The sequence below is a fragment of the Orcinus orca genome, chromosome X (assembly GCF_937001465.1).
Source record: "Orcinus orca chromosome X, mOrcOrc1.1, whole genome shotgun sequence".
NCBI classification, from domain to species: Eukaryota; Metazoa; Chordata; class Mammalia; order Artiodactyla; family Delphinidae; genus Orcinus; species Orcinus orca.
Genome location: NC_064580.1, coordinates 61,470,416 through 61,488,969, shown reverse-complemented (window position 1 = coordinate 61,488,969; position 18,554 = coordinate 61,470,416). Strand labels below are relative to the sequence as shown.

At 39.7% G+C, this 18,554-nt stretch overlaps 1 protein-coding gene across 1 annotated transcript in view; it reads left to right on the top strand.

Annotated features, from left to right (window-relative positions):
- The window catches only part of TEX11 (testis expressed 11), a 345,012-nt gene that overhangs the window by 153,486 nt on the left and 172,972 nt on the right, over positions 1-18,554 (top strand). The gene's annotated exons all lie outside the window — the stretch shown is intronic.

Sequence of the window (18,554 nt, the reverse complement as noted above, 5' to 3'; positions counted from 1 at the left end):
TGCATTGGCAGGTGGATTCTTAACCACTGCACCACCAGGGAAGCCCCAGTCTATTGATTTAAATGTTAATCTCATCCAGAAGCACTCTCACAGAAAGACCAGAATAATGTTTGACAAAATATCTGGGTACCCTGTGGCGCAGTCAAGTTGACATATAAAATTAACCATCATTGACACCTTTTAACATTTCTTGTAGTGCTGGTCTATTGGTGATGACTTATTTCAGCATTTGTGCCTTTGAAAATGTCTTTATGTCACATTATTAAAAATATATTTATTTATTTGGCTGCAGTCGGTCTTAGTTGTGGCATGTGGGATCTTCAATCTGTGTTGCAGCATGTGGGTTCTTAAGTTGCGGCATGCAAACTCTTAGTTGCAGCATGCATGTGGGATCTAGTTTCCCAACCAGGGATTGAACCAGGGCCCCCTGCATTGGGAGTGCGGAGGCTCAACTACTGGACCACCAGGGAAGTCCCTATTTCACATTATTTTTAAAAAATCTTTTTATTTTTAATACTTATAGAGTAACAGGAAGTTGCAAAAATGGTACAAAGAAAAATAATTAAAATAAAAGCAATAGATTCAGAAGAAAATTTTAACACCCCCCCCCCCGAAATAGTACAAAGAAGTCCCATGTACCCTTTACCAAGTTTCCTCTGATGGTTAACTGCTGCATTACTATAATACATCAAAAACAGCAGATTGTCATTGGTACATTGTACGTGTATAGTTTTATGCCATTTTATCCCATGTGTAGATGCATGTAAGTACCACTGCAGTAATATACAGAACTATTCCATCACCCCAAAGATTTTCCTCATACTACCCCTTCATATGCACACCCATACCTGCTCCACCCCCCACCATCCCTAAGCCCTTGCAAACACTATTCTTCATCTCTATAATTTTGTCATTCCAAGAATATTATATAAATGTAATCATACAGTTTATGACTTTTAGAAGATTAGCTTTTTTTACTTAGCATAATGCCCTTGAAATCCATTCAAGTTTCTGTGTGTATTAATACTTGGTTTCTTTTATCACTGAGTGGTGCATGGTATGGATGGTATCACAGTGTGTTTAACCATTCACCTACTAAAGGAAATATTGGTTGTTTTCAGATTTTGGCTATTATGAGTAAAGCTGCTATGGTATTTGTGTATAGGTTTTTGTGTGGGATGTAAGTTTTCATTTTCCTGGATAAATGACTAGGTGTACAATTGTTGGGCTATTTTGTTTTTAAGAAATTGTCAAACTGTTTACCAGAGTGGCTGTACCACGTTGCATTCCTACCAACAATGTATGAGAGTTTTAGTTTCTTTTCCTTCTTGCTGGCATTTGTCATTGTCCCTGTTTTTATATTTTAGCTGTTCTAATAGGTATGTAGTGATTTTAATTTATACTTTCTTACTGGCTAATGATGTTGAACACCTTTGCAGGTGCTCCTCTTTGGTGAAATGTCTCTTCGTAACGCTTGTGCATTTCATACTTGGATTGCTCAAATTTTACTGTTGAGTTTGATAAGATAAGATATTCTAGATAAGAGTTGTTTGTCACATATGTGGATTGCAAATATTTTCTCCCTGTCTGTAAGCTGTCTTTTCATCTTCTTAACAGGGTGTGATTTATGGCCCAGGATATAGTATATCTTGGTAAATGTCCTGTGGACACTTGGGGGAAAAAAAGTGTATTCAGCTCTTTTGGGGTGGAATGTTGTATAAATGTCAATTACAGTTGACCCTTGAACAACATGGGTCGACACCCTGCACAGTTGAAAAGCCATGTATAACTTTATAGTGGGCCAGTCGTATCTGTAGTTCCATATGCATGGATCATGTAGTACTGTAGTATTTATTGAAAAAAATCCACACATAAGTGGACCTGCACAATTCAAACCCTTGTTGTTCAGGGGTCAGCTGTAGATCCTGTTGATTGATGATGTTGAGATCTTCTATATCTTTGCTGAGTTTTTGTCTAGTTCTATGAATTTTGAAGGTAGGGATGTTTAAATTTCCAACTATAATTGTGGATTTGTCTATTTCCTCTTTTATTTCTGTAAATTTTTACTTCAGATATTTTACAGCTCTTTTGTTTGGTGCATATGTATTTAGAGTTACTATTTCTTCATGGTAGATTGAGCCTTTTATCATTCTATAATGTCTCTTTCTGTCCCTGGTAATTATTTTTTTGATGTACAGTCTACTTTATCTGATATGAATATAGCTATTCCTACTTTAATATTGTTAAATTTTTCACAGCATATAATTTGCCATCTTAACTGTTTTTAATTATACAGTATAGTGGCCTTGAGTACATTCATATTGTGAAACCATCACCAACATTCTTCTCCAGAACTCTTCATCTTGTAAAATGTAAACTCTGTACCCAATATATAATAACTCCCTATTCCTCTCTCTTCCAGTTCCTGGAAACCACCATTCTACTTTCAGTCTCTATGAATTTGACTACTCTAGATATCTCATATAAGTTAAAAAAAAAAAACAGTATTTGTCCTTTTGTGACTGGTGTATTTCACGTAGCATAATGTCCTTGAGGTTCATCCACGTTGTAACATGTGTCAGAATTTCCTTTCTTTTTAAGACTGAATAATATTCCACTGTATGTATATACCACATTTTGCTTATACATTCATCCATTTATGCGCATGTTGGTTGTTTTCACCTTTGGCTATTGTGAATAATGCTGCTGTGAATGTGGGTGTACAAATAGCTGTTTGGTTCCCTGATTTCAATTTTTTGGGGGTATAAACCCAGAAGTGGAACTTCTAGATCATATTGCAATTCTATTTTTAATTTTTTTGAGGAAACACACTACTGTTTTTTCCGTAACAGCTGCACCATTTTAAATTTCAGCCAAAAGTATACAAGGGTTTCAATTTCTCCACATCCCTGCAAACACTGTTATTATTATTTTTTGATAGTAGACATGCTAATGGGTGTAGGGTGCACCATTTGATTTTTTTTTTTTTTTGTCTGCGTTCGGTCTTCGTTGCTGTGTGTGGGCTTTCGTGTGTTGTGGCGAGCGGGGGCTACACTTCGTTTCAGTGTGCAGCCTTCTCATTGAAGTGGCTTCTCTTGGTTGTGGAGCACAGGCTCTAGGCATGCGGGCTGCAGCAGTTGTGGCTTGTGGGCTCTAGAGCGCAGGCTCAGTAGTTGTGGCACATGGGCTTAGTTGCTCCGTGGCATGTGGGATCTTCCTGGGTCAGGGCTCAAACCCGTGTCCCCTTCATTGGCAGGCGGATTCTTAACCACTGCGCCACTAGGGAAGTCCCCCATTTTTTTTTTTTTTTTGCGGTACCCGGGCGTCTCACTGTTGTTGCCTCGCCCGTTGTGGAGCACAGGCTCTGGACGCACAGTCTCAGTGGCCATGGCTCATGGGCCCAGCTGCTCCACGGCATGTGGGATCCTCCCGGACCGGGGCACAATCCCGTGTCCCCTGCATCGGCAGGCGGACTCTCAACCACTGCGCCACCAGGGAAGCCCCTCCATTTGTTTTTGAATGATACTGTTTCTGGGTATAGAATTTGAAATGGAGAGCTTTTTTTTTTTGAGAATTTTAAAGATATTGTTTACAGTTTGCATGTTACATCGTTTCTGATAAGAAATATGACACAGTCCTTACTTTTGTTCTTTATGTAACATGCCCTTTTTCTCTGGCTAATATTTGGATTTTCTGTTTGTCACTGGTTTTGAGCAGTTTGTTGATAATGTACTTTGAAGTAATTTTCTTTGTTTCTTGTGCTTGGGGCTCTTTGAGCATCTTGAATCTCTGGGATCATGGCTTTCATTATGTTTGGAAAGTTACAGTATTTTTTGAAATATTTTTTTCTGCTTAACCCTCAGACACTAATTACTTATATATTAGGTTGTTTGAAGTCGTTCCCACAGTTCACTTATGCTGTTGACATTTAAAAAGATTTTTGGGGGCAGGCTTCAAGATGGCAGAAGAGTAAGAGGTGGAGATCACCTTCCTTCCCACAAATACATCAGAAATACATCTACATGTGGAACAACTCCTACAGAACACCTACTGAACACTGGTAGACCTCAGACCTCCCAAAAGGCAAGAAACTCCCCATGTACCTGGGTAGGGCAAAAGAAAAAAGAGAGACAAAAGAATAGGGACGGGACCTGCACCAGTGGGAGGGAGCTGTGAAGGAGGAAAGGTTTCCACACACTTGGAAGACCCTTCGCGGGTGGAGACTGCGGGTGGCGGAGGGGGGAAGCTTTGGAGCCATGGAGGAGAGCGCAGCAAGTGGTGCGGAGGGCAAAGCGGAGAGATTCCCACACAGAGGATCGGTGCTGACCAGCACTCACCAGCTCGAGAGGCTTGTCTGCTCACCCACCAGGGCAAGTGGGGGCTGTGAGCTGAGGCGGCTTTGGTCGGATCCCAGGGAGAAGACTGGGGTTGGCTGCATGAACACAGCCTGAAGGGGGCTAGTGTGCCAGAGCTAGCCGGGAGGGAGTCTAGGAAAACGTCTGGAGCTGCTGAAGAGGCAAGAGACTTTTTCTTGCCTCTTTGTTTCCTGCTGCGCGAGGAGACAGGATTAAGAGCACCGCTTATAAGAGCTCCAGAGACGGGCGTGAGCCACGGCTGTCAGTGCAGATCCCAGAGACGGGGATGAGACACTAAGGCTGCTGCTGCTGCAGCAGCCACCAAGAAGCCTGTGTGCAAGCACATGTCATTCTCCACACCTACCTTCCCAGGAGCCTGTGCAGCCCGCCACTGCCAGGGTCCCGTCATCCAGGCACAACTTCCCTGGGAGAACACACAGCACACCTCAGGCTGGTGCAACGTCACACTGGCCTCTGCCGCTGCAGGCTTGCCCTGCATTCCATATTCCTCCCTCCACCTGGCCTGAGTGAGTCAGCTCAGGCCAGTCAGCTGCCCAATCAGCTGCTCCTTTAACCCCGTCCTGTCTGAGTGAAGAACAGACGCCCTCAGGCGACCTACACGCATAGGCGGGTCCAAATCCAAAGCTGAACTCTAGGAACTGTGCGAACAAAGAAGAGAAAGGGAAATTTCTCCCAGCAGCCTCAGGAACAGCAGATTAAATCTCCACAATCAACTTGATGTACCCTGCATCTGTGGAATACCTGAATAGACAACAAATCATCCCAAATTGAAGAGGTGGACTTCGGGAGCAACAATATATATATATATTTTTTCCCTTTTCCTCTTTTTGTGAGTGTGTATGTGTGTGCTTCTGCGTGTTATTTTGTCTGTATAGCTTTGCTTTTAACATTTGTCTTAGGGTTGTGCTGTCCTTTTTTTTTTTAGATATAGTTTTTAGTGCTTGTTATCATTGGTGGATTTGTTTTTTCGTAAGGTTGCTCTCTTCTTTCTTATTACTTAAAATTTTTTTAATAATTATTTTTTAATAACTTTACATTATTTTATTTTATTTTATTTTTTTCTTTCATTATTTATTTTTTTTTCCCTTTTATTCTGAGCCATGTGGATGACAGGCTCTTGGTGCTCCAGCCAGGCGTCAGGGCTGTGCCTCTGAGGTGGGAGAGCCAAGTTCAGGACATTGGTCCACAAGAGACCTCCCAGCTCCATGTAATATCAAACAGCGAAAATCTCTCAGAGATCTCCATCTCATTTCCAACACCCAGCTCCACTCAATGACCAGCAAGTTACAGTGCTGGACACACTATGCCAAACAACTAGCAAGACAGGAACACAACCCCACCCATTAGCAGAGAGGCTGGCTAAAATCATATTAAGGTCACAGACAACCTAAAAACACCACCAGATGTGGACTTGCCCACCAGAAAGACAAGATGCAGCCTCATCCACCAGAACACAGGCATTAGTCCTCTCCACCAGGAAGCCTACACAACCCACGGAACCAACCTTAGCCACTGGGGGAGACACCAAAAACAATGGGAACTACGAACCTGCAGCCTGCAAAAAGGAGAACCCAAACACGGCAAGTTAAGCAAAATGAGAAGACAGAGAAACACACAGCAGATGAAGGAGCAAGGTAAAAACCCACCAGACCTAACAAATGAAGAGGAAATAGGCAGTCTACCTGAAAAAGAATTCAGAATAATGATAGTAAAGGTGATGCAAAAGCTTGGAAATAGATTGGAGAAAATACAAGAAACATTTAACAAGGACATAGAAGAACTAAAGAGCAAACGAACAATGATGAACAACACAATAAATATAATATAAAATTCTCTAGAAGGGATCAATAGCAGAATAACTGAGGCAAAAGAACAGATAAGTGACCTGGAAGATAAAATAGTGGAAATAACTACAGCAGAGCAGAATAAAGAAAAAAGAATGAAAAGAATTGAGGACAGTCTCAGAGACCTCTGGGACAACATTAAATGCACCAACATTTGAATGATACGGGTCCCAGAAGAAGAAGAAAAAAAGAAAGGGACTGAGAAAATATTCCAAGATATTATAGTTGAAGATTTTCCTAATATGGGAAAGGAAATAGTTAATCCAGTCCAGAAAGCATTCAGATCAATTGAATTCGAAATGAAAAAGGAGAAGTAACAACTGATACTGCAGAAATACAAAGGATCATGAGAGATTACAAGCAACTGTATACCAATAAAATGGACAACCTGGAAGAAATGGACAAATTCGTAGAAATGCACAACCTTCTGAGACTGAACCAGGAAGAAATAGAAAATATGAACAGGCTAGTCACAAGCACTGAAATTGAAAGTGTAATTAAAAATCTTCCAACAAACAAAAGCCCAGGACCAGATGGCTTCACAGGCGAATTCTATCAAACATTTAGAGAAGAGCTAACACGTATCCTTCTCAAACTCTTCCAAAATATAGCAGAGGGAGGAACACTGCCAAACACGTTCTGTGAGGCCACCATCACCCTGGTACCAAAACCAGATAATGATTTCACAAAGAAAGAAAACTACAGGCCAATATCACTGATGAATAGAGATGCAAAAATCCTCAACAAAATACTAGGAAACAGAATCCAACAGCACATTAAAAGGATCATACACCATGATCAAGTGGGGTTTATCCCAGGAATGCAAGGACTCTTCAACGTATGCAAATCAATCAGTGTGATACACCATATTAACAAATTGAAGGAGAAAAACCATATGATCATCTCAATAGATGCAGAGAAAGCTTTTGACAGAATTCAGCACCCATTTATGATAAAAACTCTCCAGAATATAGGCATAGAGGGAACTTACCTCAACATAATAAAGGCTGTATTATGACAAACCCACAGCCAACATCGTCCTCAATGGTGAAAAATTGAAATCATTTCCAATAAGATCAGGAAAAAGACATGGTTACCCACTCTAACCACTAGTATTTAACATAATTTTGGAAATTTTGGCCACAGCAATCAGAGAAGAAAAAGAAATAAAAGGAATCCAAATCAGAAAAGAAGTAAAGTTGTCACTGTTTGCAGATGACATATACTATACATAGAGAATCCTGAAGAAGCTACCAGAAAACTACTAGAGCTGGTCAATGAATTTGGTAAAGTAGCAGGATACAAAATTAATGCAGAGAAATCTCTTGCATTTCTATATACTAATGATGAGAAATCTGAAAGTGAATTTAAGAAAACTCTCCCATTTACCATTGCAACAAAAGGAATAAAATACCTAGGAATAAAGCTACCTAAGGAGACAAAACACCTGTATGCAAAAAATTTTAAGACACTGATGAAAGAAATTAAAGATGATACAAATAGATGGAGAGATATACCATGTTCTTGGATTAGAAGAATCAACATTGTGAAAATGACTCTACTACCCAAAGCAATCTACAGATTCTATGCAATCCCTATCAAACTACCAATGGGATTTTTCACAGAACTAGAACAAAAAATTTCACAATCTGCATTAAAACACAAAAGACCCCAAATAGCCAAAACAATCTTGAGAAGGAAAAACGGAGCTGGAGGAATCAGGCTCCCTGAATTCAGAATATATTACAAAGCTACAGTCGAGACAGTATGGTACTGACACAAAAACAAATATAGATCACTGGAACAGGATAGAAAGCCCAGAAATAAACCCACACACATACGGTCACCCTATGTTTGATAAAGGAGGCAAGAATATACAATGGAGAAAAGACAGCCTCTTCAATAAGTGGTGCTGGGAAAACTGGACAGCTACGTGTAAAAGAATGAAATTAGAACAGTCTCTAACACCGTACATAAAAATAAACTCAAAATGGATTAAAGACCTAAATGTAAGGCCAGACACTATCAAACTCTTAAGAGGAAAACATAGGCAGAACACTCTGTGACATAAATCACAGCAAGATCCTTTTTGACCCACCTCCTAGAGAATTGAAAATAAAAACAAAAATAAACAAATGGGACCTAATGAAACTTCAAAGCTTTTGCACAGCAAAGGAAAACATAAACAAGACCAAACGACAACCCTTAGAATGGGAGAAAATATTTGCAAATGAAGCAACTGAGAAAGGATTAATCTCCAAAATTTACAAGCAGCTCATGCAGCTCAATATCAAAACACAAACAACCCAATCCAAAAATGGGCAGAAGACCTAAATAGACGTTTCTCCAAAGAAGACATACGGATTGCCAACAAACGCATGAAAGAATGCTCACCATCATTAATCATTAGAGAAATGCAAATCAGAACTGCAATGAGATATCATCTCACACCGGTCAGAATGGCCATCATCAAAAAATCTACAAACAAAAAATGCTGGAGATGGTGTGGAGAAAAGGGAACACTTTTACGCTGTTGGTGGGAATGTAAATTGATACAGCCACTATGGAGAGCAGTATGGAGGTTCCTTAAAAAACTAACAGTAGAACTACTGTACGACCCAGTACTGGTCATATACCCTGAGAAAACCATAATTCAAAAAGAGTCATGTACCAAAATATTCATTGCAGCTGTATTCACAGTAGCCAGGACATGGAAGCCACCTAAGTGTCCATCAAGAGATGGATGGATAAAGTTGATGTTGCACATATATGCAATGGAATATTACTCAGCCATAAAAAGAAACGAAATTGAGTTATTTCTAGTGAAATGCATGGACCTGGAGTCTGTCATACAGAGTGAAGTAAGTCAGTAAGAGAAAAAGAAGTACCGTATGCTAACACATATATATGGAATCTAAGAAAAAAAAGAAAAGCAAAAAAGAAGCTCCTGAAGAACCTAAGGACAAGACGCGAATAAAGACACAGACCTACTAGAGAATGGACTTGAGGATACGGGGAGGTGGAAGGGTTAGCTGTGACAAAGCGAGAGAGTGGCATGGATATATACACACTACCAAATGTAAAATAGATAGCTAGTGTGAAGCAGCTGCATAGCACAGGGAGATCAGCTCGGTGCTTTGTGACCACCTAGAGGGGTGGGATAAGGAGGGTGGGAGGGAGGGAGATGCAAGAGGGAAGAGATATGGGAACATATATATATGTATAACTGATTCACTTTGTTATTAAGCAGAAACTAACACAATTTTAAAGCAATTATACTCCAATAAAGATGTTTTTTAAAAAAAACAAGATGCAGACGTACTGGAGAATGGACTTGAGGATGCGGGGAGGGGGAAGGATAAGCTGGGACAAAGTGAGAGAGTGGCATGGACATATATGCACTACCGAATGTAAAATAGATAGCTAGTGGGAGGCAGCCACGTAGTACATGGAGATCAGCTCGATGCTTTGTGACCACCTAGAGGGGTGGGAGGGAGGGAGATGCAAGAGGGAAGAGATATGAAGATATATGTATATGTATAACTGATTCATTTTGTTATAAACAGATACTAACACACCATTGTAAAGCAATTGTACTCCCATAAAGATGTTAAAAAATTTAAAAATTTGAAAAATAAAAAGGTTTTTTTCGTCTGTGTTTCATTTTGGAATGTTTTGTATTGCTATGACTTGAAGTTCATTAATTTTTGTTTTTCAGTGTCTGAACTTCTGTTAATCCCGTCTGCTATAAGCTGAATATTTGTGTCCCCCGACCCCAAATTCATACACTGAAATTCTAACTCCAAGGTGATGGTGTTAGGAGGTGGGGTCTTTGCAGGTGATTACATCCTGAGGGCAGAGTCCTGATGATTGGGATTAGTGCCTTTATATAGGATGCCTGAGAGAGAGCTCCCTCACCCCTTTTGCCATTTAAGATTCCAGTGAGAAAGGAGACATTTATGAGGAAGTGGGCTCTTACCAGACACTGAATATGCTGGTGCTATGATTTTGGACCTCCCAGCCTCCAGAACTGTGAGAAATAGATGTTTGTTGTTTATAAGACACCCAGTTTATGCTATTTTTGTTATAGCAGCCCAAATGGACTGACACCATCTCATATAGTTTTCACGTCAGATTTTGCAATTTTTATTTGTGGAAGTTTGATTTGGATCATTTTTATGTCTTCCGTGTCTCTGATTAGCTTTTTGAGCATACGAAATATAATTTTACTCACTCTTTTAATGTCCTTCTCTGCTAATTCTTGTATCTGTGTCACTTCTGGGTCAGTTTCCGTTGGTTATCTCCCCAGTATGGATCATGTTTTCCTGCCTCTTCCCAGGCCTCATCGTCTTTCATTGGATGTCAAGTGTTGTGAATTTTACATTGTTGGGTGCTAGATATTTTTGTAATAGTATAAATCTTGTTGAGCTTTATTACAGGAAGCAGGCAAGTTATAGGCGTACCTCAGAGATATTGTAAGTTAGTTCCAGACCACCACAATAAAGTATCACAATAACGTGAGTCACACGAATTTTTTGTTTTCCTAGTGCATATGAAAGTACGTTTATAATGTAGTCTATTAAGTGTGTAATAGCATTATGTCTAAAAAACAATATCAGTACCTTAATTAAAAATATTTTATTGCTAAAAAATGCTAACCATTGTCTGAGCATTCAGCAAATCATAGTAATCTTTTTGCTGGTGGAGGGTCCTGCCTCGATTTTGATGGCTCCGGACTGATCAGGGAGGTTGTTGCTGAAGGTTGGGGTGGCTGTGGCATTTTCTTAAAATAAGATGAGAAAGAAGTTTGTCCCATCAATCAAATCTTCCTTTTACAGACGATTTGTTTTTAGCATACAATGCTATTTTGATAGCATTTTACCCACAGTAAAACTTCTTTCAAATTTGGAGTCAGTCCTCTCAAACCCTACTTCTGCTTTATCAACTAAGTTTAATATTCTAAATCTTTTGTTGTCATTTCAACAGTCTTCACAGCATCTTCACCAGGAGTAGATTCCATCTCCAGAAACCACTTTCTTTGCTCATCTATAGGAAGCAACTCTTCATTCATTAAAGTTTTTTTTTAACATCTTTATTGGAGTATAATTGCTTTACAATGGTGTGTTAGTTTCTGCTTTATAACAAAGTGAATCAGTTATACATATACACATGTTCCCATATCTCTTCCCTCTTGCGTCTCCCTGCCTCCCACCCTCCCTATCCCACCCCTCTAGGTGGTCACAAAGCACTGAGCTGATCTCCCTGTGCTATGCAGCTGCTTCCCACTAGCTATCTACCTTACATTTGGTAGTGTATTATGTCCATGCTTCTCCCTCGCTTTGTCACAGCTTACCCTTCCCCCTCTCCATATCCTCAAGTCCATTCTCTAGTAGGTCTGTGTCTTTATTCCTGTCTTACCCCTAGGTTCTTCACATTCATTAAACTTTTATCATGAGATTGCAGCAGTACAGTTCCATCTTTAGGTACTGCTTCCAATTCTAGTTCTCTTGCTCTTTCTACCACATCTGCAGTTACTTCCTCCACTAAAGTCTTGAACCACTCAAAGTCATCCATGTGGGTTGATGTCAGCTCCTTCCAAACTCCTATTAATGTTGATATTTTGACCTTTCCCCATGAATCACAAATGTTTATAATGGCATCTAGAATGGCGAATCCTTTCCAGAAGATTTTCTGTTTACTTTGCCTGGATCCATCAGAGGAATCACTATCATGGCAGCTATAGTGTTATGAAATATATTTGTTAAATAATAAAACTCAAAATTTAAAATTCCTCCTTGATTCGTAGGCTGCAGAATGGATGTTGTGTTAGCAAGCATGAAAACATTAATTTTATTGTACATCTCCATCAGAGTTCTTGGGTGACCAAGTGCATTGTCAAAGTAATATTTTGAAAGGAATCTTTTTTCCTGAGCAGTAGTCCTCAACAGTGGGCTTAAAATATTCAGTAGACCATGTTGTGAACAGATGTGCTGTCATGCAGGCTTTGTTGTTCCATTTACAGAGCACAGAAGAGTAGATTTAGCATAATTCTTAAGGGCCCTAGGATTTTAGGAGTGGTTAATGAGCATTGGCTTCAACTGAAGGTCACCAGCTACATTAGTCTCTAACAAGAGAGTTAGCCTGGCCTTGGAAGCTTTAAAGCCAAGCATTGACTTCTCTCTAGCTATGAAAGTCCTAGATGGCATCCTCTTCCATTAGAAGGCTGTTTTGCCTACAGTGAAAATCTGTTGTTTAATGTAGCTACCTTCATTGATTATCTTAGCTAGATATTGTGGATAACTTGCTGTAGCTGTTACATTAGCACTTGCTGCTTCACCTTGTACTTATATGTTAAGGAGTCAGCTTCTTTCCTTAAACCTCAGGAACTAATCTCGGCTAGCTTTAAACTTTTGTTCTGTAGCTTCCTCACCTCTCTCAACCTTCAAACAATTGAAGAGAGATAGGACCTTGCTCTGGATTAGGCTTTGGCTTAAGGGAATGTTTTGGCTGGTTTGGTCTTCTTTCCAGACCACTAAAACTTTCTGTATCGGTAATAAGACTGTTTCACTGTCTTATCATTCATGTGTTCACTGGAGTTGCACTTCTAATTTCCTTCAAGAATTTTTCCTTTGCATTCAGAACTTGGCTAACTGGTACAAGAGGCCTAGGTTTCAGCTTATCTTGGCTTTCAGCATGCCTTCCTCACTAAGCTTAATTATTTCTAGCTTTTGATTTAAAGTGAGAGGCATACGACTCTTCATGTGAACACTTAGAGGCCTTTGTAGGGTTATTAATTGGTTAATTTCAATACTGTTGGGTCTCAGGGACTAGGGAGGCCTGAGGAGAGGGAGAGAGATGGGGGACTGCCCAGTTGGTGGAGCAGTCAGAATACAGACAACGTTTAAGTTCGCCGTCTTATATGGACACAGTTCATGGCATCCCAGAACAATTACAATAGTAACATCAAAAATCACTGAGAACAGATCACCATAACAAATATAATAATATAAAATTTGAAATATTGCAAACCAAAATGTGACACAGAAACACAAAGTGAGTAAATGCTATCAGAAAAATGGCACTGATAGAGTTGCTTGACGCAGGATTAACACAAAATGTAAAAACACAGTATCTGTGTTTGTGAAAAACACAGTATCTGTGTTTAGTATGTATGTATGTATGTATGTATGTATGTATGTATGTATGTATGTATGTATGTAAAAAACACAGTATCTGTGAAGTGCAATAAAGTGAAGTGCAGTAAAATGAGGTATTCCTGTACTTGGAAACAGTTTGATCCTGCAGTTAGTAGTACTCCTAACTCTTGCTTGGTATGAAACATTTCCTCATGTGCTTTGTAATTTGGGATTGTTAGTTTATCTTTAGTGTTAATCTTTTAGAATCCTTTACAACCTGGATTGAGGACATGGCCATGTATCTATTTTTTTTTTTTGATGTGGACCATTTTTAAAGTCTTTATTGAATTTGTTACAATATTGTTTCTGTTTTATGTTTTGGTTTTTTGGCCCCGAGGCATGTGGGATCTTAGCTCCCCAACAAGGGATTGAACCCACACCCCCTGCATTGGAAGGCGAAGTCTTAACCACTGGACCACCAGGGAAGTCCATGGCCCTACATCTATTTGCCTTAGCCAGATGTCTAAGAGATATCAGTCTTTTGGCTACTTCTATTTTGATTTTTCAGCTTTACACATGAGTAGTATAAATTTTTAAAATAAAATTTATTTATTTATTTTGGGCTGTTTTGGGTCTTCGTTGCTGCACGCGGGCTTTCTCTAGTTGCGGCAAGCAGGGACTACTCTTTGTTGTGGTGCGCAGGCTTCTCATCATAGTGGCTTCTCTTGCTGTGGACCACGGGCTCTAGGCACGTGGGCTTCAGTAGCTGTGGCACGTGGGCTCCATAGTTGCGGCTCGTGGGCTCTAGAGCACAGGCTTAGTAGTTGTGGCACATGGGCTTAGCTGCTTTGCGGCATGTGGGATCCTCCCGGACCAAGGCTCAAACCTGTGTCCCCAGCATTGGCAGGTGGATTCTTAACCATTGCGCCACCAGGGAAGTCCGAGTAGTATAAATTTGAACTCCATATCTATGTGAAGGTAGAGCCTGTTAAAAAATCCTCCAGACTCCCCTCCCCCCGCATGCGCCAATCATCCAGACAGACATTTCTTTTTGGCCTCATTCAGAGATTTGGCACAAGACAGACAAACTTCCAATACCATTAGATAAAAGAGAAAAAAAACCCCAGGATACTCACCATTCCCATACAGTCCACTTCTCCATGTTTTGATGACTCACTACAATCTTTCTGCTTTTGTTTACTTTTCAGAGTCCTCAGGTTGTTGCTTTGTAGATCTTGTTCAGGGCTTTTAGTTGTAATTAGTGGAGGATATAGACTATAGTTGTCATGCTCCATCTTGGCTGGAACTGGAACAGATAGTAATATTTTTAAAAATTAGTTTTTGAGGAGAAATTAAAATTTGGTAGCCTTATGTTATTCCACAAAGTTGTTTTTGAAAATTTATCAGTACAGTGAAATTGGAAAAGTCTTGGTTGCTTAGTTAAGACCAAAAGCACAAGAGAAAAAGGAAAATTAGATGATGTCGGGCTTCATTAAAGTTAAAATTTTTGGGACTTCCCTGGTGGCACAGTGGTTAAGAATCTGCCTGCCAATGCAGGGGACATGGGTTCAAGCCCCTGTCTGGGAAGATCGCATGTGCCACAGAGCAACTAAGCCCATGCACCACAACTACTGAGCCTGTGCTCTAGAGCCTGCGAGCCACAACTACTGAGCCCGTGCGCCACAACTACTGAAGCCCATGCGCCTAGAGCCTGTGCTCCGCAACAAGAGAAGCCACCGCAGTGAGAAGCCCGTGCACCACAACGAAGAGTAGCCCCCGCTCGCCGCAACTAGAGAAAGCCTGCGTGCAGCAACGAAGACCCAACACAGCCAAAAATAAATAAATAAATAAATAAATAAATAAATAAATTTAAAATTTTTGCTTCAAATGAAACCATCAGGAAAGTAAAAACACAACCCATGGGGTCCTCCCAAAAGAATGGGAGAAAATAATTGCAAATTATGTATAAGTGTCTGGTATCCAGGATATATTTTTATAAAAACCTCTTACTACTCAGTAGTAAGAAGACAACCCAATTAAAAATGAGCAAAGGATTTGAATAGGTATTTCTCCAAAGAAGGTATACCATAGGCCAATAATAAGAACATGGAAAGATGCTCAATATCACTAATTATCAGGGAAATGCAAATCAGAAGCACAATGAGGGACCACTTCACACTCACTAAAATGACTATATTTTTTTAAATGGACAAAAACAATTATTGGTGTGAATGTGGAATAATTAAAACATTTATACACTGCTGGTGGGAATGGTACAACCACTTTGGAAGACAGTTTGGCAGTTCCTCTAAAAGTTAAACATAGAGATACCATATGACCCAGCAATTCCACTCCTAGGTGTATACTCAAGAGAACTGAAAACATGTGTCCACATAAATACTCGTGCATGAATGTTTATAGCACCACTATTTACAACAGCCAAAATATGGAAACAGCCCATATGTCCATCAATTGATGAACAGATAAAATGTGGTATATCCACACTAAAGAATATTATTTGGCCATAAAAATGAATGTAGTGCTGATACATGGTACAACATTAATGAACCCTGAAAACATTATGCCAATTGAAGAAAACCAGCCACAAAAGAACACATATTGTATCATTCCATTTACATGAAATGTCCCAAATAGGCAAATATATAGATACAGAAAGTAGAATAGTGTTTGCCTGGGTGTTGGGGTGAGGTGGCACTGGAGGGAATAGAGAATGACTATTAAAGGGTACAAGGTTTCTTTTTGTGGTGATGAAACTGTTCTAAAACTGATAAACAACTTTGTGTATATACTAAAACCCATTGAGTTGTGTACTTTATTTTTTAAAAAATATTTATTTATTTATTTTTGGCTGCATCGTTGTTTTTTAAATCAACTCTTGAGTGCACGTCTTTATTTTGTTTTGATTTTAATTGGAGTGTTCTTTTTTTTAGAGACAACTTTTTAGAGCAGTTTAAGTTCACAGCAAAATTAAGCAGAAGGTACAGAGATTTCCCATACACATCCTGCCCCTACTCGTGCACAGCCTTCCTAGCTATCAAAGTCCCCACCAAAGTAGTGCGTTTGTTACAACTGATGAGCCTGCATTGACACGTCATTATCACCTGAAGTCCACTGTTTACATTAGAGTTCACTCTTAGTGTTGTATGTTCTCAGGGTTTGGAAAAATGTGTAATGGCATGTATCCATTTATACTTATCATACAGAGTAGTTTCACTGCCCTAGAACTCCTCTGTGCTCCACCTATTCATCCCTCCCTTTCCCCTAACCCTTGCCAACCACTGATCTTTTTACTGACTCTGTAGTTTTGCCTTTTCCACAGTGTTATATAATTGGAATCCTATAGTATGTAGCCTTTTCAGATTGGCTTCTTTCAGTTAGTAATATGCATTTAAGATTCCTCCATGTCTTTTCATAGCTTGATAGCTCATTTCTTTGTAACTTTGAACAATATTCCATTGTCTGAATGTTCCACAGTTTATTTATCTATTCACCTACTCAAGGATGTCTTGGTTGCTTCCAAGTTTTGGCAATTATGAATAAAATACCATCAGCTGTTTTCCTTTTTCTTTCATTTTTGTGAAAATGTCTGCCAAATACCCATGTTGGAATAACTGAGGTTTGTCTAAAAATGGTATTCCGTGACAAATATGGCTTGTTCAGCTTGCAGTTCAAATAATCACACAAGTGTTTTTTTCCTGGAAACAGCTACCACGGTACTTCAACATGCAGGAAAAATGCTTTATGCATACTTCTCATTTCATCATATTGGATATTAAAAAGACATGAACTGGTACAGCCACTTTGGAAGACAGTTTGGCAATTTCTTACAAAACTAAACATACTTTTACTATATAGTCCAGTAATTGCACTCCATGCTATTTGCCCAAAGAAGTTGAAAACTTATGTACACACAAAACCTACACATGGTTGTTTATAGCAGCTTTATTCATAATTGCATCGGACCTTAGTTGTGGCATGCAGGATCTTTCATTGCAGCATGCTGGCTTTTTGTTGAAGTATGCGGGCTTCTCTCTAGTTATGGTGTGCGGGCTCAGTAGTTGCGGCACGCAGGCTCTCTAGTTGTGGCGCGCGGGCTCCAGAGCACATGGGCTCTGTAGTTGTAGCACGAGGGCCTAGATGCCCTGCAGCATGTGGGATCTTAGTTCCCCAGCCAGGGATCGAACCCATGTCCCCTACATTGGAAGGCAGATTCTAAACCACTGGACCACCAGCAAAGTCCCAAGTTGTGTACTTTATTGTTTTTATTTATTTATTTATTTATTTTAATGTCATGGGTATTTTAAAAATTTATTTATTTATTTAGGGCTGTGTTGGGTCTTCGTTGCTGGGTGCGGGCTTTTCTCTAGTTGCAGTGAGCGGGGGCCACTCTTAATTGCGGTGCGTGGGTCTCTCATTGCAGTGACTTCTTTTGTTGCAGAGCACAGGTTCTAGGTGCACGGGCTTCAGTAGTTGTGGCTCGCTGGCTTAGTTGCTCCACACCATGTGGGATCTTCCCAGACCAGGGCTCAAAGCCGTGTCTCCTGCATTGGCAGGTGGATTCTTAACCACTGTGCCATCAGGGAAGTCCTCTGAGTTGTGTACTTTAAATGGGTGAATTGTATGATATGTTTATTATAGCTCATTAAAGCTGTTAACCCCCAAAAAAGTCTTTCAACAGATTTTTTTTTACCTTAAATGATATTTGTAGCCTGAAAAATGGGTAAGATTTCTGAAGGAGAGAATGTAGGAAAAGGAGTAGTTTTATAGAAGCTGAGCCTTAGGAAAGCCTCACAGTAAGGGGCTAGGAAGATAAGAACACCTTAAAGTAGGTAAAATACCCAGTAGATTGGCAAAAACTTAGAGGTCCGATAATTCCAGGTGTTGACAAGGATGTGGAACACTGGGAATTCTCATCCACAGCTGATGTTAGTGTGAAGTGGTATACCACTTTGGAATTGCAAGCATGAGTCCTGCTTTGTTCTATTTCAAGATTTTTTCAGCATCCCTTGCACTTTCATGTGAATTTTGGGGTCAGCCTGTCAATTTCTACAAAGAAACCAGCTGGAAATTTGATTGCATTGAATCTGTAGATCAATTGGGGGATTACTGCTATCTGAACAATATTAAGTTTTCCAATCAGGAATATGGGATGTATTTTTATTTATTTAGGTCTTTAA